This window comes from Passer domesticus, chromosome Z (genome assembly GCF_036417665.1).
Source record: "Passer domesticus isolate bPasDom1 chromosome Z, bPasDom1.hap1, whole genome shotgun sequence".
In the NCBI taxonomy this organism is placed as follows: domain Eukaryota; kingdom Metazoa; phylum Chordata; class Aves; order Passeriformes; family Passeridae; genus Passer; species Passer domesticus.
Genome location: NC_087512.1, coordinates 11,263,010 through 11,286,329, shown reverse-complemented (window position 1 = coordinate 11,286,329; position 23,320 = coordinate 11,263,010). Strand labels below are relative to the sequence as shown.

Sequence of the window (23,320 nt, the reverse complement as noted above, 5' to 3'; positions counted from 1 at the left end):
CATAAAAGTACATCTCATTATTAAAGGCAAGTTGCTTTGTTCTATATGATGACTCTACCATGAGTTTTAAAAATCCAATTGCACAGCACACTTAGTAGAATATATATGCGTATGAATGCTTCCACAAAATACAGCCCTAACAACCGTTCAGAAATAGCAATCAGTGCTAAGTAAACATGTTATTTAGTTCAACCCCATATTTATTTGACAGTGATTTAAGACAAATTCAAAACTCAAGTACAATTCTTAAAAAAAACAAAAACCAACAAATCAAACAAACAAAAAAGTCCCTTACACCAAATACACACAAACACATTTCCCACAAGCTTCACCTCTCCAGTAAGCAGCAGTAGGTAATCTGGACAGCTAATTCTGCAAGTGGTTAAAAGAACATTAAATTGAATTAAATTACTCTAACTCTAATTAAGCAGTCATTTTCAAATCATGTCAGATTCCTGACTGCATCCAGGTATATGAACAAGGTGCTTCATTCAAAATTCTTGCATTTAATTACAAGAAGAATGGGTTTGTGGCATGTTGTTTAATTCTTTAGCAGGCAAAAACAAAAAGGAAAATATATTTTGCAGAACCTTTTCACTTCCTGACCTAGATGAAAATTTCTTAGCTTTTTCCTGCATGAAAAGAGTATTTGTAAAATAGTAAAAAAAAAAACCCAAAACAAAATGAAACAAAAAAATCCCTGAACAATCAAAAAGAAGGAATTATTTCAGACTGCTGTGAGAGAAGCATACCACTTTGTTTCTGCTACACCTACCAAAACTTTTGAGAAAGTTTTAAATTACAGCTGTCATAACCTGCACTGGAATGGAGCCTGAACCTCAACAAGAGCCCAGTGATCTCCTAAACTAACATCAAGGATGATGAGAACTGCAAATGCTAGGGCACAGGCAAGACAAATTCCATTACACACCTGGCTTTCTTTACATACCACACCAGCAATAAAAACCCAAATCAAACCAAACCAAATAACCCCCACATTTTATGAAGAAAAAAGAACAAACTTTAAAGATGTGAAACATTATACAATATCACTCAAAACCCAGAACTTAACAGGACTTTGTATTTTACAACTTAAATATACTTTGAATTAAAAAAAGTAATCTGTTTAATTGGACTGGTTAATGAAGTATAAATAAATCCCATGCACAGGGAATTGAAAACAAGAAATCTTTCCTCACATACAGATTGCCAAAGAATTGTCTGCTGTAGGCTGTCTTTCCCCTTCCCACTCCCTCAGCATTTTTGGCTCCTATGGACAAAAGACTTATTATAGCTCCCAAGGAAGACAAAGTGCTTAACTACAAAGCTGTGGGAGAGATGAAAACTCCTTGTAGGTACACAGAGCAGCTGCAAAGCTGGACCCTCTTCTCTGAGGAACCTGTAGGAGAGTCTAACTAACAAGTTTTGCAAGCACTCCTAATACATTACTCTCCCTCTTGTGAGAAAGGAAAAAAGCACATTTTACGCACTGAATATGAAACTCAAATCCTCAGCATAATTAAAAAAGCATGCTCAAGCACACAAAAACAGCATTCCCAAGCTTAGTGTGCTTTTCACATCTGTATTTTTTCTATACGATGCAGTTAAACACAAACATTAAGATGACAGTTTGTGCATCATAATACCCATAACCTTCAACTGTAGAGATAAAAATGCATGAAGTGGTGAGGGCTGTCTTTTCTTGTCACTGTTTAAAGGAGGAAGTCCCCTCTCAAAGGGTGCAATTATTGGAACTGATGCAAAAGGAGGTCAGCATCCTGATTCAGTGGAGCTTTATGACAACTGTTCATTTGCCAGAGGGGGGATAAAGGAAGCGCCATTAAAATTACTCTCCTGTTTTACAAGATAGGAAGTGACTACTAGAAATTCACCAGGGAGCATCAAGACACTTCAAAACGATATTTCTGCAGTGAATCACAGGTATTTACAAGAAGCAATCTCTACTAATAGTGGCATTTCTCTGCTTTCAGAACGAATGTGGTAATAAATACTGAGCGCTGTCATTTCATAGCTGCAGCAAGTTAGCAGCAGATAAGTGCTTAACTCCAGGGATTCTCAACAGCTAATGCTGATCACGTGCTTTTAACCATTAGCTCCAAAATTAAATATCTGGTTCTCTATCTCATCTTCCTTTAGCTTAATGTCAAGAAACAGCCCTGAGGAATACAAGCCACAGAAAACATCTTTAGGTAGGTGGTAAACCTGTCTAGCTAGAACAAGAGACACTGAAGTGGTGGCAATCTTTGGCCTCAATAATTTCATTGCAACTGTGTTTTAATACACAGTACAATATTTAGGTTTAAATGTAGGAAACAGATTAGGATAATCTTCCCCGCTGATTTATAGTGAGATTTGTGCAAACCACAGTAAACAACAATACTGACATTTTTTTTCGCTTTCCTTAAATTGCATTAAAATCAGAGCAAGGCCTTTCAAACAATGTTACAATTAACTCCTTGAGGGGGCCAAAATCCAGTGATGCAGCAAGGAAAAGACTTAGCTTCCTTAAGCAAGACTGGAAGTTTACAGTAAAACTTTATATTATGCACAGTGTTCATGCTAATAAGTGACTCCTCACTGATAAGTGCTGAATTCAATTAATTTAGGTCTCAAAAATCTTACACCTCTTTCAGAACACCCTGAGAAGCCTCCATCTCACACAGAGCTCTTGTGCAGTAAAGCATGACTAATGTTTCAACTAAATTCCCCTTCCCCTCCCAAAAACACTCCAAAAAAACTTTTTCAATCTTGAAAGGTTACAGGGAAGATTTACAGACTCTAGGCAAGATCTGGCAACACACGTGGAGGTGTGGGGGAAATGAAAAAAGAGTCTGGAGTGTGGAAGAGTTCTCCTGCTGCTGTACACTTATATCCTCCTCTTGTGACTACAACTACTCTCACAGGGAAAATAAGAGGCCCCAGAAGCATCTTCCCCCAAAGCACACCATCATTTATCCTCTGGATGATCACTTTCTAAACCACAAGCCCAGGTCTGACCCAGAAGCACAGCCTAGCAGCAGCCAGCACTGCAAAGCAGCCAGAGGCATCAACACTAATTCATCCCTTCTGCTGATCACCCTCAGTATCCAACTTCACAAATGCTTCACGTCCCTGAGCTTCCCTGACCTACACAACACCAAGAATGTGCTCCAACCCAAGCTGGTCTTTAACATGGCCAAAGTCACAGTACTGCCTGGAGGTATTAGCCATTGCTCAGCCTCTTTGGCTGCTCCCATAAATGCAGCAAGCCCATTCTGTCCTAAAAACACAATAATCCACCCAACACTCCACCTTCCCTGACTACTTCCTCTTTCCACCCAGCTGAACATATTCTTCCAGTTCTCGGGCCAAATCAGAGAAGCATGTATGATGTGACCAAATGCTAGAGGAACATCTCCCCGCTCTTTATCAACACAACTCAGTTTTTCCATCTTGAGTAACCCACCGCCCTCCTATCATAGGAAAAGTCAAATGGAACAGAATTTTATAAACTCAGTGTTACCTATAAAGACAAATAATTCTTGGCTTGGTTAATCTACTATTACTTACTCATGAAAACGCACTGAAAAATGCACTGGGAAGCCCAAGCACTACACAAGAGTGGGAGTGATTTATATACAGTTAATCCCACTCTAAACAGAATCCGACATCAGAGATAGCAAGGGCCTTGGGTAACCTAGTGCATTCCCTCTATCTGCTCACAAATCACTGGCAAGGATGTGCTGAACTGTACAAATTTAAGCATCTGAGCCCAGAAGTTAGAGCAGCACAGATGACGCAACACTAACAAATCTACTAGCTATCACTCCTCTCTCCAGGACATTTGTATCAATTCTTTACTCTTACACTTCCTTTGATATTCAGAATTTGCAAATGTTGAATTTTGTTTTAATGGATTCAGCTGAAGCAGTACCAGCCTCTGAGGATGCCACACAGACAATATAAACCCAGGCAAAATAGTCAGTCTGGGATTACGTGCAGTTTGTTTAAACTGTGTATTCAAATGCAGCTCTAGACAGCCAGAAGAAAGCTAGCACCAACAAGGCCTTACACACAATGAACAGGAGCAGGTTAGAGAAAATCAAAATGTGGCATTGCCCTACTTTGTCTACTTGGCATATTAGACAGGACTCTGGGCAAATTCTATCTCAGATTAAGTCCAGGTAAATTTGTCGTTCATTCCTTGCACACGATTTTATTCCAGTCCCACTCCCCTTCTTTTGTTTGGAAGTGTCTATCAGCATACACCCAGGCACAACAAAAGAGACAAGACTTGTTGCATGAACTGGGACATACTGATGTTCCTTCTCTGCCTTCAATTTTCCTGTCCCTAAAACAAACACACACATGCTTGCATGGTCCTTAACATTGAGACCATCTTCTTTAGTTTGATCATACAGAAGACATGGTGGAGACCTGAAGATTTTTCTACATTCAGTATTCAGTTCAACTGGATGAGATTGGAAATAAAGAATCTACAACAATTAGCAATAGAGAAAAATGCCTTAGAGTCCCACTTCTGAAATGTCAGTTCTTAAATCAGAAACACACATGGATAACAACAGCTAGTACTTGTTTATACTTCCTAGTACTCTGTTATCAGCCATTCAACTCGATGTTCTTCAGAACCATCAAACACAACAAACTGCACAGCTGCAACATTAAATCTATGAAGAGATATATCCATGACTTTATGGATTAATATTCTGAAACAGCCTGAGGCAGAGCAGTCACCTATTAGGGGTGAAATCAGAAAGACAGGAATATCAAAGCAATTTACCTAAGACACTTGGCAATCCCCACTCCCATTAATATTTTGGAAGGGTATCCTACTGGAACCTGCTTTAATCTAGAAATACCTTCAGAGACTGTGCTAATAACACAGCTCCCCTTCTCAGCTACCAAGTCCTTGCGTAAATAGGACTATCTACCCTTCAGCTGATGAAAACTGAGCATCTTTTTCAACATTATTCGAAACTTTAGAGCTTCATGTGGTTTCAATCTTCAATAAAAAGGACTAAAAATTCAGATCTTTTCTATTCTAGAAGACTCTCAGTGCTATGAACTAGCAGGACCTCAGCAAGATTAACACCTACATTTGGTAAATTATATTTGTGGAATGGTATCTATGCTGACATCCAATGAGATCTGGACAGGCTGGGCAGAGAGGAACCTCATGAAGTTAACAAAGGCAGGTGTGGGTGCTGCAGCTCAGGGACCAGCACAGGTTAGGGTTTAGGCTGCTGAAATCCAGCTCTGTCCAGAAGGACCTGGAGTCATGCTGGACAAGTTAAATGTGAGCCAGCAGTATGTCCTTGTGGCCAAGAAGTCTAGTTGCATTTTGGGGTGCTTTGGGAATAGTGTGGACCACACTGAAGGAGGTTCTTCTGCTCTTCTCTGGTGAGCCATATCTGGAGTGCTGTGTCCAACTCCAGGCTCCCTAGCTCAAAAAGGTAAGGAACTTCTGTAGAGGGTCCAGAGGGTTGGGGAACTGGAGCATCTCTCTCATGAGGACAGGCTGAGAAAGTTCAGTTTGTCTGGCCAGGAGAAGAGATGATTGAGAGGGGATCTTATCAATGCTTACAACTATTTTAAAGATGTGTGTCAGGACAATGGGGTCAGACATTCCTGGTGACTGGGCAAGGGGCAACAAGCATAAACAGAAACATGTGAAATTCCATCTGAATATGAGAAATAACTTATTTACTTTGAGGGTGACAGCACTAGAACAGGCTGCCCAGAGAGGTTGTGGAATCTCCTTTCTGGAAATATTCAAAACCTTCCTGATCACGATCTTGTGCAACCTGCTCCAGCTGAACCTGCCTTGGCAGAGGGGCTGGATTAGATGAGCACCAGAAGCTCCTTCAAACCTTAGCCATTCTGTGATCTTAATGATAATCAAGTGATTTCTTTTTTTTTTTCCTGATTTTATTCAGGTTTTTGAAATTTATATTCAATTGCAGCAGCACTAGGTGCTGTATAAATATTGAAGAAGAGGATACAGTGTTTAAGATAGTTCTCCCAGACTTCACAGACTTAGGAATCTTCACATATCCCTTAGAGTTGACATGCTGGTGTCTCAGGCAAGTAGTTGTAAACAAGGTCCTCAGAAAGTACTCAAGCATCAAAACTCTAAAGAGATATTTCAGGGTGTTCCAAAGTGCCTTTGGGAAGTCAGACATCTGCAAGAACTAACAGTAGCTCCCTGCCTCTCAAAAGTTATGAGAAAAGAAATGGAACATGCTCAGTTCCTTGAAGTTACAGAGTCACAGGCAGACCAGCACACAAATTCTTTTGTGTTGTAATGAGTGAACATATTTGGCTTTCTCTCTCCTCTACCAACAGATTCATGTGGGAGGGGAAAAAAATAAAACTCATCTTGTTTTACAGTATTTTCAGTACTGGCAGTGGCTTCCAGGCAGAAAACCAAAAGACTATGACAGCTTTAGAAAATGTACATAAGTTACTACAGCATTCATCTAAAATGCAAGTTCTGCCTGCAGAGGAAGGATGTGTCAAGACCTAAAACTTCCCAGGAAAATGCACTAACCATGAGGCTCTCCCTAAGATGTGACCATCTCAAGTTCAGCACACAGGTCACCACCACCACCTCCAGGTGTTACTGGCCACCTTGTTCAGGACCTCAACACGAGGGAAGGATGCATTCTTTCACTGCTGTGTGCTTCCACTCCTGTAGTCCTTGGCAAGTACCTGGACTGTCAGCTAGTCCAAGGTGCCAGTGACTGGCATGTCTCTGTCAGCTGGGCAGTGACAACATATTACATATTATTATTGCTCTAACATATTACCAGAATGATACCTCTTTGCATTACTCCCTCTGAACCCTAAAAAGCTCATGATCAGATGACTCTAAATATAAGGAGCAGCCAGGTTTGAGAACTCTGAAAGCAAAACCCAAGCTACCTCAAAAACAGAGCTATCTATCACCTGTATGCATCCACAGCGGCTCCAAAAATGTTGGCAAGTGGGTAGGCTTCTCAGACATGCAAGAGGTACACACACAGCAGGAGCCAGCTGCTCAAATCTATAACTCCAGAAGATGCTATGGATTACCATGCTTCTACCCTGGAATTTTTAATACTCTATATGTCTGCCATTAAGCAAGGCACTAAAGCTTGGAATTTGTTCTATTTTCCCTTGTTTTTTTTTTTTTTCTCTATGTTTATTTCAAGCACTATCCCTGTGCAAAAAGAACTAGACCACAATCAGCTCCCAAAAGATTGTGATTAGGGTATTGTTGCAGCAGGATTTAGAAATTACCAAGACCTTACACAAGAAGTAGCTTTCATGTTTCTCCAATCACTGCTTCTCCCACAAAAAACACATAAAGTCATCAGAGAGGGGGAGAAGGAAAACTGAACATACAGAAAGAAAAAAAAAAGGAAGATATGAGGCAAGCAAGTGATTAAATGCTTACATCACTTCATAAGATGAGCAGCCTCCCATCTAGTGTCTTCTTCACCTGATGTTATCCACCCATCTCTTGTTTCAGGGAAATAGAGGGGAGGAGGTAACATTTTATTGCTCTGCTAGCAGATGCACTCTTAGAAAGGGAAAAGAATAGCAGAGGGCCAATATTTTTAGACGGGAAGAATGGGTGTCTGCTACTGCACAGTGACTTATTGGCACTGAGCTTGGCTTCAAATCAAGGGAACCCTGTGCTCATATGACGCATTGTTCTACTCAAAATGCTCTTTCACTCTGGTTCATATGGCTGTTATGCAATTCTTCTATTAGTAAATAAAATCTCATTGACAGCTTTCCATGAGTGTCCCAAGACAAGAGCCAAGCAGGTCATTGACAGATATTTACTAAATTCAGTTACTCCTAGTTAATCCTAGACACCAGAAACCTTTCTAACATGATGTATGTGTAATTTTTGGCATTTGATCTTTTTTTTTTTTAAATGACATAGCTAATCTACAACCTGCTAGGGTAGAGGAGAAGAAAAGAAAAAGGAAAAAGAGGCTTCAGCTTCTACGAAAGTAGCAGCAGACTGGAAGTGTTTTACATCAGTGCTGTAGTAAGCACATTCATACTTATTATAGAAGCAAACGGGAGAGTTCGTTAGCGATCCTGCAACGCTGTTAAAGCATACTCTTTTCACAAGGGGAAAGTTAAGAATGTCACAAGTGGCAACAGCAGACTGCAGAAGGCTTGTGCTGCCAAACGCTGTGCGAGAGGAAGATAAATCTTCCGCATGCCCTGTGAGAAGTTAGAAGCACAGGTTCCCGATTAAACTCGATGCTATTCAAAGCAGACGACTTAATCTTTTCTTTAACAGCAACAGAAAACCTGGATCTTTTAAGCCCGCGCTGCCGTGGGAAGCCTGCGCGCCCGCGGGGTACGGGGATGCGCGGCCGGCAGCGCGCCGGGGGCAGCGGCGGAGCCCGGCAGCACCCTGCCCTCCACGGGCTCCCACCAAGCGCCCGGGGAGAGCCCGGGACAGCCGGGGCCACCCTTCTGGTGGGAGGGAGGACTCCGAGGGACCCCCGGGAGGACTTCATCCCCGCCAGGGTGCCCCGGGAGCGGCACAGCGCTGCCGAGGCTCAGCCGGTCGCGCTCTACCCGGGACCCCGAGCCCGGGGCGGCTCCGCTCGGGGCCGGGGACCCGCGGAGCCCCCTCTGCGGGCGGGCCGGGCCGTGAGCCGGCCGTGCCCTCCCTCACCCCGCGGGCAGCTGTCACTGCCCGCCACGCATCTCGAGAAGGAAACAAAACGAAACACGGCAAACAAAACATAAACTACGGACTAAATGAAAACAAACAGTCAAGCGGCAGCGAGTCACGGGCTGCGTCCCCCCGCTGCTCCCCGCTCCCCCACACCGGGCAAACGGGGCGCTCCGGCAGCGCCCGGCGAAGGGAAGGGAGAAGTTCCCTCCCGCTGCGCCCCTCAGAGGTTTCCGCGCCCGGGCTCCGCCGGGGCAGCGCCCGGAGCCCCCCGCGCCGGGCGGCGGAGGCGGGAGCAGGTGGGCGCCGCACACAAAGCCCCATTCACGGCGCCCGCCGCCGCCGCCGAGCGCGCTCGGAGCCGCGCCCGCCGCCCGCGCCGCGCCCTCACCTCATGGAGCGCCCGCGTCCCGCTACGCCGGCGCGGCTGTGCCGGGAGCCGCGCACCGAGCGATCCGCGGCGCTGCCGAAGGGCGGAGCGGCGGCGCCGAGCGCCCCGGGACACTCGGGGGCGGGATGGGGCGGGAGGGCGGCGTGACACGGCGGCCACGTGACGGCGGGGGCTGCGGGCCGCGGGGAGGGGGCTCGGCCCCGCCCCGCCCGGGAGCGGCCGCCGAGGGAGGCAGCGAGGGAGAGAGGGCGGGGCGGGGCGGGGCGGCCGTGAGGGACGCGGAAAGGAGACCACCCTGCTGGCTCGGGGCCCGGCGTGTGCCTCTGGAGGGGTGCGGGGAGCCGCGGAGTCGCTGAATGCCGGGTTGGAAGGGCCCCACAAGGATGGGTCGTCACAGTCCAGCTCGTGGTCCTGCGCCGCTCAACCCGAGAGTCGCACCGTGTGTCTGAGAACATGGTCCAAGCGCTTCCTGAGCTCTGTCAGGCTCGGAGATGTGAGCACTGCCTCTGGGGGGCCTGTTCCGGTGCTCAACCATCCTCTGGGAAAGAACCTTTTCCTGATATCAGACCCAAACCTTTCCTGACGCATCTTCAGGCCCTTCCCTCAGACCCTGTCACTGTCACCCCAGACAAGAGATCAGTGTCTGCTGCTCCTCTTCCCCTCCTGCAGAAGTTGTAACTGCAATGAGGTCTCCCCTCGGTCTTCCCCAGGCTGAAGGTGAGTGCCAGTCCACTGCCATCTTTGAGCACTTTGGGATCTGCTTAGGATAAAGCTGAGGACACAGGGCAGGGGGCAAACCTGTGTCAAGTTCTTAACAAAACACAAGTGCTTCAGCACATGAGGGAAGTCCTGGGTTTTGGTTCTCCACAAAGCTTCCCTGTATGTCAAATGCCCCTTTGTGAGACCTCTAGGGAGAAAGGATTCTTTGAGAAGAAAGAGAAGTGAGCTACTTCTTGTTCAGGATCCAGATTAGTGGCTGGTGTTTGACTATGTAGGGGCTTAGAGTGGGAATCACAAGTGGGCTTTATAGCAGTACCAAGGTTTTGATTCACTGGATGTGCTCTAGGAGTCTGATTCCCATGTGGGTCAAACCCTTCTTCCCAAACTTGAACCTCTGGAGCGCCCTTTCTAGAGTTTTCCATCAAGCCAATGGCAAACCACCAAGGCCACTAAATACTTGGTGATATCTCACCAAAAACACCACCTGTGCAAGACCTTTCACACTTTGTCTATGCATTAACCTGCTAAGAGAGCACCTGCCTCCCATCCCACCACAAGAGTCCTACCAGAGCTGCTTCCCATCATGTCCTGCCAGAGCTGCTCTCCATCTACTGCTCCCACAGCTGGGCTCCCTGACTGAGAAGTTCTCCTTTAATCTCTGTGATCGCTCTTATCTTCTCTGTTCCCAACAGTGTCCACACCTCCTGAAGTGGCAAACAGTACAGGGAGGAAATGAGCACTTCAAAACTTTAGGTGATTATTGTAATAGTGGCAAGTATTGTTATTAAACAAATACACTTGATTATCACCAGAAGTATACTTTCCTCTGCTAATCTACAGCCCTTACCTTGGTCAATTTGTTCTGCATGTGTTTTATGTCTGAGAACAGCCATCGTTGTGCCAGCACTTTCTTTTATTTTTTTTTTTATTAAAAAGACACACCCCAAAATGTTAATCTAATATAATTAATGATAAGAACTTAACTTGCACAAAACAAATAAAAACAGGAAATCAAACTTTCCCTGCAATGCTAGCTCATCAGATACAAAACATGTTCCATTTACTATTGAGTTATCTTTAATTTCTGTTATTTTTTGAAGCCAAATACACATGTACAGTATCGTTAGAAAGTCTCTTGCCTACTTGTAGCAACAGCAGTAAATGTCTGTGTAGTCATGTGTGACTAACCTGAAAATTAGTCATTATCTCTTGCATTTGCATAGTTTGACCAAATATGATTTTTATTTCCATTCTCAATGCCACTATATAATAAAGATGGAGTTTGGGTATGTTTGCATGGGATATTTGCATATTAAATGACACATTAATAACTGATTGTACCTTCTGTCTACAGTATCATAAAACTTTCCATTCTTGAGAAGTGCAAAATACCATATTTACTACTTCCCAGAGAAGTATTGTTCATCATATAAGCTGTGGACCAAGATAAAGGCTTTGGGGTGTGTTGTGGCAGCAAGATTAAATGCATTAAACCAAACTGATCTGTGTCTCAGAATGTACCTGCCTGGTTAGTCTCCTTGCATGGAAGTCTGTCCTTTCATCTCTTCTTTCCTGATCCCCCTTTTGGGTCCCCTTCCAAGGGCTGGGCATTGCCTTTTATTCAGGACACTCCTATGTAATTTTGTGGCTGGAGCCTCTGCAGGCAGAGGACAAAGCTGGGAGCTGGATGAGCTCAGCTCTGTTCCAAACTTTGCCCTTGCTGTGCCACAGTACTCTGCCATAGTCATGTTTTTCCACCTGTGCTGCTTCTCTGGGGCAAACAAAACTCTTTGAGAGTTTCATAAAATGCTCACCATAAGCTAACCTAAGTTGTTAGCTAGATGGAGGGGACTAAATCTGTGAGGTAAAGTACATCCTACACAAGCAACTTCTCTCAAAATCTAAATATTAGCATGTTGGCTGTGTGACACCCTTACCATGCCCCTCCAGCCCTTTGTGCAGCAGGCATGGTGTGAGGATGGGGGAGCAAGATACCTTCCTCTGCTCAGTCTCCTGGAAAATGGGAGAGGTTGCAGTCAGTTTTGACTTGGAATTGGCTGCCCACGGCAAGGGTGTAATGAAACCATCTCTGCATTCTTAGCCACTTCTCCAAAAGGGAGAGGCCTGGAAGTGGCTTAAAGATGTCTTTAATCACATCTTATCACTCTGTCTTGATAGCATCTGCTAATTATCTTACCTTGTCATAGTTAATTTTTTTATGCTGCTTCTGGCTAGTTAATTTCCCCCCACTGCTTCTGGCTACTGCCTTTAGTAGAACAAAAAGCACTCACCACATCTCCACCTAGAAATCATTTGCAAAGGAAATCACAATCCTGATCTGGCTGATCACTTCCTGCTATCCCTTCAAGCAGCCTAAACCTGTTCTATAAGCTCTAAGTGCTGCATTTTCAGTTCCCTTGTTGGACTGGTTCTGGTTTGACTATTTTCAACTGGAATATAGTTTGGTTTACTAATACCGGCTGTTATTTTTAACTGAAGTACAATTTAAAGAAAGTTTAGCTCTAGATTTTAAGACATGATTTTGTTTCCAGATTGTTCTTTGCCTACAGTAAAATACTTTTTTTCATTCTTTGTAGCAGATGTAGCATAAATGCAAGAATCACTGTGGTAACAAGTGAGACAGTTAAAAAGTGTCATTTTTATCTGCTTCCACCAGAGCACTTTCTTTTTTTAATAACTTGTTAGCACAGAAAGGAGGTGATTGATGCCTCTTCACAATATGGTATGTTTAGAAAACTTGGTTGGGAATTTTTTGCCTTTACTGTTTCCATGCTCTTCATATAGCAGCAGCAATGAGCCTGACAGGGTCAACACCACAGGAAAACACTAAAAGTGGAAGAAACTCACAACTGGAGCTGCTCAAACTGGGCTCTTAAATGAGACAGAATCTTCAGAGAAAGGAAAGCCTGCCTAGGGACTTCTTTTACTTTGAACTGAACTTTCAAAGAGTGAAGGAAAAATCCAGGAATGGTTGCAGGGAATTATCTAGATTATTTCAACTTTCTGTTTCAAGATGGATTTTCTCTGCCTCCAACAACCATTCTTCTTTCTCATGGTTTTCACACCTGCACTCACCTTTGCACACCTTTCTGTAAGGACCCCCAGTTTACAACTTGACCTCCTCACAGTCCCAGGTGACATTTCTTGGAAAGCTCCAGTGAAGTTTTGCTTTTGTGATTCTTCTGGCACTACAGGGTCCTGCTTTGCCATGGCCTCCAGTGGCACTGTGAGGCTGGACTGCCCTTTAAATCTGAATATTCCTCCTTTGCCACAGCAGCAGGAATCAGGAGGAGGCCAGGCTGTCTGTGTTACTGCTGCTCAAACCTTCAGTGGTTTTGCAGCAGAGATCAGGAGAGCCCTGGAGAGCAGCCCTAAACAGCAGCTTTACCTGAGTGGGACTGAACAGATGTTCCAGTTAGGAGAGAACAGAAGCATAGTTTACTGTTCTTTCCCTGAGAGAGAAAGGACATTATCTGCCTCTGGTTATACTTTTTATCTTAGTTTGTAGCTGCTGGAATATACAAAAGGAATTATTGCAATCCTTCTTAAGTACAAAGGGTAAAGATTGCCTTCTTTTTGCTTCTTGCTTTTTACTTTGTCACATTATTATGGGAATCAGTGCTTGCATGTTAGTGTCTTTGATATGAAAGTGATTTATGTAGGTTTAACTAGGAGAAAAAAATTTTTGGCCTTTTCACCAACATCCAATGTTTATTTTGTATATCTTCCCTGTAGGGACAAACTCAGCTTTGTGTTGCATGGAAGTGGTCTTGATGATTTAATGCAGTTTTCCCCCAGAGCCTCAGAATTACTACATAACATATTTAATTCTGAAAATATTTTAAAAGTAGAAAGCCAAGTGTTTGTTTTTGAAAACAATAAAAGAAAATTACACACTCCTTACACAAACAGACTGTGCCTGAAATGGCAGAGCATCTATGCTTTTTTAAATTTAAAAAGGAAAAAGTGTTTAGCTTCTTCCCATAGAAAAGCCCATCAAGCAGAAAAACAACTGACCAAACAGACATCAAGAGCTCTGGAGGTAAAGAACAAAGCTTTGTTAAAAGCCTATCCCAGAATCAACAGAGTGTATTTCAGGTCTCAGTACTATAATTCCTGTTTATGTGTAGCATCTACTGCTTTGTCCTTGAGTTAGGACTGCCTCAGTCTCTCTCGCACAGGGCCATGGAAATTGTGTGCATGTGGGCATGCTCACATTTTCTCCCTCCTTCTGCAGGCAAGAGGTAGATTTTCCTCTCTGCTTGGCCCCACAGATACAGATGGGAACCAGGATCACTTATGAGAAAATCCTCTACCCAGATCCTACACCTAGAGATTTTCCTGAAACCTTGAGGGCTGAGATTTCTCAAAAGCCAGATGGGAACACCTGTGTGAAGCCACCAGACTACCACGGACAGAGAGAGCACACCTCGAGCAGAGCTGACTTCCACCCCTCCACAAATATAAAAGGCCCTTTGAAGGCACACCACTGAAAGGCCAGTTGCCCAAGACCAGCCATGAAGAAGATTATAGTAATCTGAGGATCACTAAAGAGCAAAATTCCTAGTATTTAATTACACTGTTGAGCACCTTGATTACATTGTAATAGCACAAAAATCAAAGCAGTTCCCACAGAAAGAGGCGGCTGCGTTCCGTATACACTCCACACAGGAGTGCAGGGAGTTGCTTTGTCTTTAGTCTTGCTCTAAGGTTCCTATTCCAGTCAGAATTTGTAAATCAATTTCCTCTTCCCATTCAAACCTGAAAAAACCACATTCCTGCATATTTTATATGAGTATTTGCATTACAGAGAAGCCAAGCACCTTGCAAATGGCATTTCAAACTGCCTATTTTTTGTCTTTGCTCTTCACAGGATTTCTTAATGCACTTGGCATCAGCAAGCTGAAACTCCAGTTCTGTCCCATGCTGTATTCCCATAACAAAATTTCTGCTGCTGATTTTGTTGTGGAGGTTCAAAATCTCATACACATTATATCTTCATTGACATTCTTCCAGGTTTTGGAAAAGAAGTTTCCTTACATTTCCAGAGAAACTGAATCTCACTTTGTCAGTCATCTGTTTTGTTTTTTAAAATGCTTCTCTGATGCAGAGGGTTTCAGACCATATTAAAACTTGTATAAAAAGAGAGAAAAAACCCTAAGGATTCTTTCCACTGTATCATGAAAATCAAACTTTGGGTCTCATTCATATTTGCATGCAAAGGCCCCTGCCTCTGCTGGGGTTGATGTAAATAAGTGTAAGACATTCCTTTTTATTTCTCAGAGATGGCTACAGCATTTATCCTGGATCACAAGAAAAAATATCAAAGGATTGGAAAGTGGGATGTGATCCAAGTTTAAGACTGCGATTTAGTGTGGAGACATTGGAGATTTCTGCACTTTGCACAAGGACAGATATAAATCTTAGGTAATCCTGCTCCAGCAGAGAGGCTTTTCTTAAGGACTTCTACAAATGAAGCATCTAATTACCACCAAATAAGTAGCAAAGTAAATGAGAGTAAATCTTTAATATGGTGTAGCAGTCCTTAAAGATTGTGACAAACCAAAACATCACACAGGAATACAATTGTACTTAGAAGTTTATAAATATGGATCTGAGGGCGGAGTTTGATGAAGTGATGAAGTCTGGCTTTGGAATTATCAAAGTCAAAAAATGCCAAATCCACATTATCCAGAGTATGAGTTCACTCTACTCAATAGAAATAATTCAATCATTTCTTGAAATTATTTCTTTAAAGTGATTTTTTCTGTCTAGTGGAATTTTTCTCACATGCAATATCATGTATCTCTGCAATGCATTGCTGAAATGTAGCTCTATTCTCACAGTTTTACACTGTGTGCTTCATCTTTTGTTTGAATAGTCAGTCTCAGGCACTTCACTGGCTAATGCCAAAGTAGCTTCAGTTCATCTGTTTAGCAGGCTCCTCTGGCCTTGAGGGAAGAAATAACTTGCCTGTCATGGAGTGATCCACAGGATCACATCATCCTCTGTGAGGGTTGTGTCCAATAGTCAGTGATCACCGGCCAGCTGATCCTGCCTTCTCCTTCCCACACACTCACCCATCCTTCATGACCAGTCAGAGATTCAAGGGTCTGTGGCTGAGTCTAGGCCAAATACTACTCTTCCCTCCCAGTCAGAGAAACACAAACCCATCTGCTGCTTTCCAGTTACACCAAACATACCACAAGCCTTTATTTTCTAGGAACCACTAGGTCCCTTGTGCACATCAGTGTAAACACCATGTGGTAGATGTGCTGATCTGATGCCAGGTTAGATGTGCTCTGATTTCAGGCAGATCCTGTTTGTGCTGAGAGATGCCTAGCTACGCCCAAATCCATCAATAATTACCCTAAAACCATGGGCTATTATAAGTGATGCTATGCACAGTTCCTAGAAGTCAAGGCTCTTATCTTCAACTCCTGACTGGGATCAGCAAAATCTTTGAGTGTCTTACTGTTGTCTTTCAATAAACAAAACAAACAGATTTCAATTTGCTCCTACCAGTTCTCTATGAGGAAAGAATTTTTTTTTTGAGTTTGAACTGCTGCCCAAGAAATGAGGAAAAAAGCTTCTTTTTTTTCCTTTTTCAAGGGTGCCACTTATGCAGAGAGGTCTGATTTTATGAAAGGTTCTGGTGCAACTGACCTCTGTGGAAATACAGAGCCTGACTCTGGAACCTGTTAATTTTTGCCCTGAGCACCAAAGTCTGTTCTGCTGGTTGTGACAAGTGAGAGCCCAGCTGACAATCTGGTGCTGCTTTCAATTCCTTTCAATTCCTTCAATTTCAGGATTAATAAGAATCATTAAATAAAGACATTTGGAACATTTGTTTCTAATCAGCTGCCCTGTTTCTGATGCCCTGAAAGTAAGAATACCGAGAGATATGGATACAGTTTATGAATCACTTTTAAAGTACATTAAAAAAAAGACAAGAAACTGTAGCCTCAGGTTGAAATTATTACTGGAAGGAATGGAATCATTTACAATAAAATGTAAAAATAAAACACAAAAATAATTAAGAAAGAATTGCTTGCTTGGGTACTTGCTCATCATTTTATTTTATTCTGCAGTTTGAAAACACACATCTTTGCAAATAAACAGTGCATACATATTTGCAGTAAGGATGTTGTCAATTGCATTTTAAGTAACTGAGTAATAAAATTATAGCTGCAATAGGATGCAGAACAGTGGAGACAGATGGATACATTACACTTCTTTTTTCAATGAACATTAGATTGTGGTTGTTAGAATGAAATAGAAACTGAGTACATTAAAATAATTTTTCTCAGTATTTGCTTCTGCAATCATATGCAAACCAAGAGTTTTTTCTTTAGAAAATTCAAGGAAAGGACGAGTCTTGAGGATATTTGTACACATGAAAGCTTACTAAATGGTTCTTAAGCCATCATTTTATGTCATTTTATTTTAAAAGAAGTGTAGGTCACCTTCCCCCTTTTATCAAATGAGCCTCCCAAACTCCACAACTTAATTTTCTCTAGGCAGCTATCCCTAAGGAAACATATTTAAGCCAGATTGCTAAATGGCATATTAAAGTTATTATTTGCAAATATTTTAAATGAAGATGCTAAAATCTCTGTATTTGGATATATTTGTATTTTCTGTCATTAATTTGGCCCACACTTGATCTCTTTCCAGAACTGATTTCCTGATGGGCTTAGCCTCTGCTATTCTGCCTTTTGGATCAAGATTCATAAACTTATCCTTCTCTCATTAGATATCCAAAAAGTTCCAATTCAGGTCAAAACATCATAATTACATTAAATCACTCTTAAATTCAGCTTTGTAATTTATTTCAAATTCCTGCATCTGATGTTCTAACTCCAGTTTGTACATGAAGCAGTATGCAGAATGAAATTGGAATCACATTCACCATTATTATATGAGGATGATGCATTGCTCCAAGGCTGCAGTGAGATAGTATCTGCTTGGAATGAGAGGTAGACTGGTGAAGATTCAGTCTCTGGTACCAACTTCATCCTTCAACAGAGCCAGTGCTTTGAGAGATTTGTTTGAAGTACTGTATTTTCTGGAAAAAACAAATAAGTCCCTTTGCTCTAAGAGTTTCTATGAATGTAATTAATGGAATGAGAAATTCCCTTTGGAATGGCAGTTTTGCCTTTGAATTTCATGTTCACTTTTATTTCTGCCAGAGCTTTCATGCAGCTTTGGAACTTCCCTTCACCTCTCTCTCTCAGCACCACACCTTCCTAAGACTCAGCCCTCAGTTTCAGGAACCTGAGTGTCCCACATGCTGTCCTTCAAAATATGTCAAATCAGACCTTTACTCCATCAATGAGGAATGAATATTATACAATGACTAGTAGGGCTCAGTGAGATACCCCTCCCCAGCTGGCACAATTACTGCCAATGCCTGCTTTAGCAAGACATTTGAGGCTTAGGGCCCCGTAGTTTCACTACACCAATTGGGAGTTTTTCCTTCAGACAACATTTGGCCTTGTCCCCGTAGCAAACTGTCCCCAAAGCAGGTGGTTCAAAGACACCTAAAGAGCAAATTGCTGATTTAGACCCCTATACTCCCCTCCTTCCTTACCTCCAAGGAGCTGGAATGTTTAATAGGCATTTGGGATGGAGCTTCTTCTGAATCTAATTGATCTCTGCTCTGTGGTGACCAGTGGCAGGGTGTAAGGGAAGGGCCCGAGGGTGTGTCAGGGGAGGTTTAGGTTGGAAATTAGGAAAAGGTTCTTCTCCCAGAGGGCAGCTGGGCACTGGAACAGCTCCCCAGGGCAGTGGTCACAGCACTAGCCTGGCAGAGCTCAAGAGGTGTTTGAATGCCCTCGGGCACATGGTGTGACTCTTGGGGTGTGCTGTGCAGGGCCAGGAGTTGGGCTCGATGATCCTTGTGGGTCCCTTCCAATTCAGCTGATTCTGTGATTTATGTGCACCACAGTTGCTCTGCAAGAGGAAACCAAAATGATAGGAGATCAACTCTCTAGCCACACCAAACCACAGTGTTTATGCAGACACAGTACAAGCTTCCTGACTTATTCTAAATGTAATTACTTTAACCCAGTTTAGGAATCAACTAGGACATTCTCTTTATCTTGTACACTACAGCAAATACCTGTCCAAATCCTCTCTCTGCATGTGAGGAGGGAGGATTTGCCATGGTACACATTCATGAGAGCTGTATCAAATGAAATTGAATCCATGCCATGCCAGTAGGCATTTAGGTCTCAGTTCCGTTCATGATGGAGTGAGATTGCCATCAGTATTTAGCAGAATTTAATCCACAAAATTCTGTATACACCTGCTATCCCAAGAAAAATCACGAGTGGTTTTGTACTTCATTAGTCCAGCAGGTGAGTGAACAGTGTAGTGTTCTCCTGTAATTGAACTAAGAAAATTTGTTTTAAAAAATTCCTTACTTATGTTGCAATTTTTACCTGACCTCAGTAAGAAATATTATACAGTTTATAACTATTTATGCTTTTGTTTGCTTTGGGATTTTTTTTTGTGGTTTTGGTTTGATTTGTGTTTGTGTTTTATATTTTGGTTTGATTTTTTTTCCCCACTTCTTCCTGTCCTGGATAGCCAGAGAACAGTCTTTTCCTTTCAGCTTGCTGTCCATTTGTGATCAGTCTCAGGGTAAGGAGATTAGCACAGAGTTCTGCTTTGTGGACTTCTTGCTGTATATGGAATTGCATTTAACATCAACACTTTTATTTTCTGAGGATATTTATTCATCAATAATTTTGTGAAAAAAATTACAAAAAATACAAAATCTTAATTTAGTGCCAATTTAATCTAACACAATTTATTATCTTCTCACTTACAGGCATGATTTGTATTGTCTACTACTTTTTATATTCCTTCAAAGTGGATCCAATTACATTTTTACTGCTTTTCCTGCCTTGCTGTAGTAAGAAAGTATCCATGTGTTCCATTCTTTCCTTTAGCAAATATTTCAAACGTCTCTGGTTGAGGAGCCAACTCTGCTTCCATTTACATGGTTACAGCTCCCAGTAACAGTAAAGGCGTGATCCTTAGGTGTATTATCTCATTATTAAAACTAATTATGGCAGTGCTAACAAAAGCTGAGTAAGCACTGAATCCTAAGTTCCTGACTGTATCCTTCACCAGCATTCCAGCCATACCAGTATAGATGGCAGATTTGAAAGCTGCTTTTCATTGGTTGTGGGTTTTTAATTCTCTTTACTTACCAACTTGGAATCTGTGGTCTTCAAAACAAAATAAATTAAGTGGAAACCCTAATAATCCACAATCTCGAGGTACCATTAACACAGAGCTACTTATCTGATTATGTACTTGTTCTTTGGGTTAGGTTGCATCACCAAAGACCAGCTCAAACCTGGCTAAGCACACAGCTAAGCCAGCCACATCTTTGCACAGAAATGTTATAATACTTTTTAGCTAAAGCAAATTATCTTTATAAATTATACTGTCAGTAAGAATTCTTTTTGCTGCATATCTCATAAACTAATAATTGTTAGAGTATTCAGTCTGGAACTGCAGAAGAGGCTCATTGTTACTTTCTGTTTCTTGAAATTCTCAAAGGACAGACATTCATTTACAGAGTTAGAATGAAAAAATCAGATGGCCAGAACTGATACTAATACTAAAATCAGTTAAGGACCAGTCCTGGAAACATTTACTTAGGTAGCTTCTTCTTAAGAAAATAGTTATACTAAAATAGAACTGATTATAAATATAAGAATGTGATGCATAAATGACAGAAAAATACCTAAAACCTGTGATGGCGTGTGTATTATGTGTATTATGTTGAAGTCAAAAACACTCCAACACATAGTCATATTCCTCAATCTTGTTATTTCATATAAATGCACAATTCCAAGGATTTTCTTTCCCTGCTACAGACATGCTCTGAAGATATGCTTAAGAGACTGAGTGCTTCTCATCATACCTCCAAGTAGTGGCATGTTGAGACTCTACAGATAGAAAAACAATGGGACCAATTTATGTTTAATTTAAATTTTCATCCACAGGAACACATCCTATGATTTTGTTGCTCTGAGTTGAAATCCATAACAAAAGAATATAAGAAGCTCATCCAGTGTTTCTGTTGGATATATAGGCTATGTCTGTTAAACTAGAATTTCGGTGTGTAAGATTCTTTCATAGTAAGATTCTTTCATATTTCCTCAGGGCTATCAATCAGGAATGCAGGATATCCTTACTTATGTCATGACCAGCCATTAAACATCCTTTATGCTGACAGTTCTTTTCACTCAGAGTATGATTTGGGTTTCATAGCTATGCATCTAAAAAAATTCAAAGTCCTGCCAGACTACATGGTTAAATTTTTGAGAGGACTTTGCATTCATCGGGGATTTTTAAAAATACTCCCATTAGTAGTGACAATAATTGATTAAATAAGTTACTCTAGTTCCTTCTCTCCACCACCCTCCCCCATCCCTTTTGTTTTCCAGTCTGCAGCCCATTTGCTCTCTGTCTGAATTTTTTCCTTTACACCCCCCACTTCATCCCTTTGCCCTCTTCCATGACCTATACTTTCTTTTCCCTGTGAGGTTTGTTCTCTTCTGTTTGCCTGTTTCTCCCACTCTTGTTTTGATATTACCTCTCTCTTCTCCTCCCTTCTCTCTCTTTCCATCCGTTGTTTCTTCCCAGGAACTGTGGCAGAGAGGGCAGCTTTCACAATGAGATTCAGATTTTCTAAGCTGCTGATCATGAACTGATCTTTTTGAAGACCATGATTTAATTAATACCTCTAGAGTTACACCCAAATATGAGTACCCCAACAATGAGAAGCCTTATATTGTAGAGCTGACAACCAGAAAAAAAAAGAAATCTGATGTCTTTCTGACTAATTTCCCAGGTTATCACTCCTCAAAATATACACCCTTCCCAGAGCATACTACCTTTCTGGAGCACAGATCTCCTCACTTCCCCCATTAATTACCTCGGAAAGTAGAAGGGCACTTGAGCAAGCCCTGAAGGAAAAAAGAATGTGGATAAAATATCAAAACTGAAGATAAATTCCCATTTTCTGGTAGCCAACGTGGGCACAGTTTTCATGATGGGAAAGAGCACAACCTCCATGTATACATGGAATTTTAGTTATTTATGCATTTGTGACTCAGTTGCATTCCTATTAAACCTTATTTGCAAGGCTTTACCAATGAAAGGAGACCTCTGAATTTCTGTAAACTGCAATAATATCTCAGACTTATGTGACATGGCATTAGAGGAAAGTAATTGCTGTCCCCTATGATTCAGCACAAATCCAAAAAAGAATTTTCAAGGCATATGGATATCCTTCTAGGACATGAGTGTGAGTTCTTGCAAGTTATTGGACTGGGTAAAAGACTAACTGAGAAAGACACTGAAATACAAGCTACACCTGTGATGAGATTGAATGTTCACAGTGGTCACTCGTAACTATAAAAATACATCCATCTCTTTTTTTCTTTTTCCTGTAGATTTTTATCTTTTTGTTTATTTGCAAACAGCTGTAGAAGTTATAGCATTTTTTGCAATGGTAGGAGAATAAAAATATAGTAATATTCTATGCTTGGTTTGCTTCTTACCTTTGAACAGAATTTACTTAGAAAATCACAAATAAACTTTTTATTAGGAGGAGAAATCGTGTGAGGGAATAATCATGATGGACTTGTCTTCTATTTATAAACTCTGATGTTTGAAAAGAAGATTTTTAATAGAAACCTCATGTTTATCCTGCTTGCTGATAAAAAGCATTGCAATTTGGGTGCTGTGATTAACTTAGGTCTGCAAGGCTCAACCCTTCCATAGGCTGAGATCTGCCTCCATCAGTCCATCCTCTGCCTCTGAGGAGTAACAATCTGGGAGAGACAAATACTTGATAACTGTGATTAGGTCCAGGTGTTCTATACATGTTTTAAAAAACAATAATAGAAATGTGCAAGTGACACTGATGACACTAGATAAACCTCTTTAATTGCTCTAAAGACATCACTCGAATGTAGTTTCTTTTTCAAGGTCAACAAAAAAGAAGTTGCTTAGGAATTTAGGTCTAGACTGGGATTTCCTATAGTTTTCATCTCGGGTAGATAAGCAGAATGGGTATGATACTGGCTAGAGACTGCATCAGAAAATTCTCCATCACAACCTCAAGTAAAAGATCCCTCTGTGACTGTTACAAGTTTTTGCAGACTGCTGGTAGCCTGGGAGGAGGAGGAGGGGTTGGGAGAGCACATTTGGAAAATCTTAAGCTAATGATAACCCTGATCTGGATCAGTATAAAAACACAAAAGTCATTTTCCAGCAAAACTTCCATGCTGGAATGAAATGGTGTTATGACTTTGAAAAGCAGGAAGGAATTTACCTAGATAACTTCCAGATATAATTAGGTATTTTCCAGATAATTAGGTGTTTTCCTATACTTTCCAGTAATTTTCTATAATTTGCAATACTGCAAAAATGTGTACAGTATGGCC

The 23,320-nt window shown here is 41.7% G+C and overlaps 1 protein-coding gene across 3 annotated transcripts in view; it reads right to left on the bottom strand.

The window, feature by feature from the left end:
• RAI14 (retinoic acid induced 14) overlaps positions 1 to 9,257 on the bottom strand; it is an 85,750-nt gene extending 76,493 nt beyond the window's left edge. For all 3 annotated transcript variants that reach the window (XM_064403140.1, XM_064403142.1, XM_064403143.1), the window contains exon 1: positions 9,102 to 9,257. The gene's annotated coding sequence lies outside the window, so the exon portion shown is untranslated. The remainder of the gene's footprint in view (positions 1 to 9,101) is intronic.
• Positions 9,258 to 23,320: the final 14,063 nt, after the last annotated feature.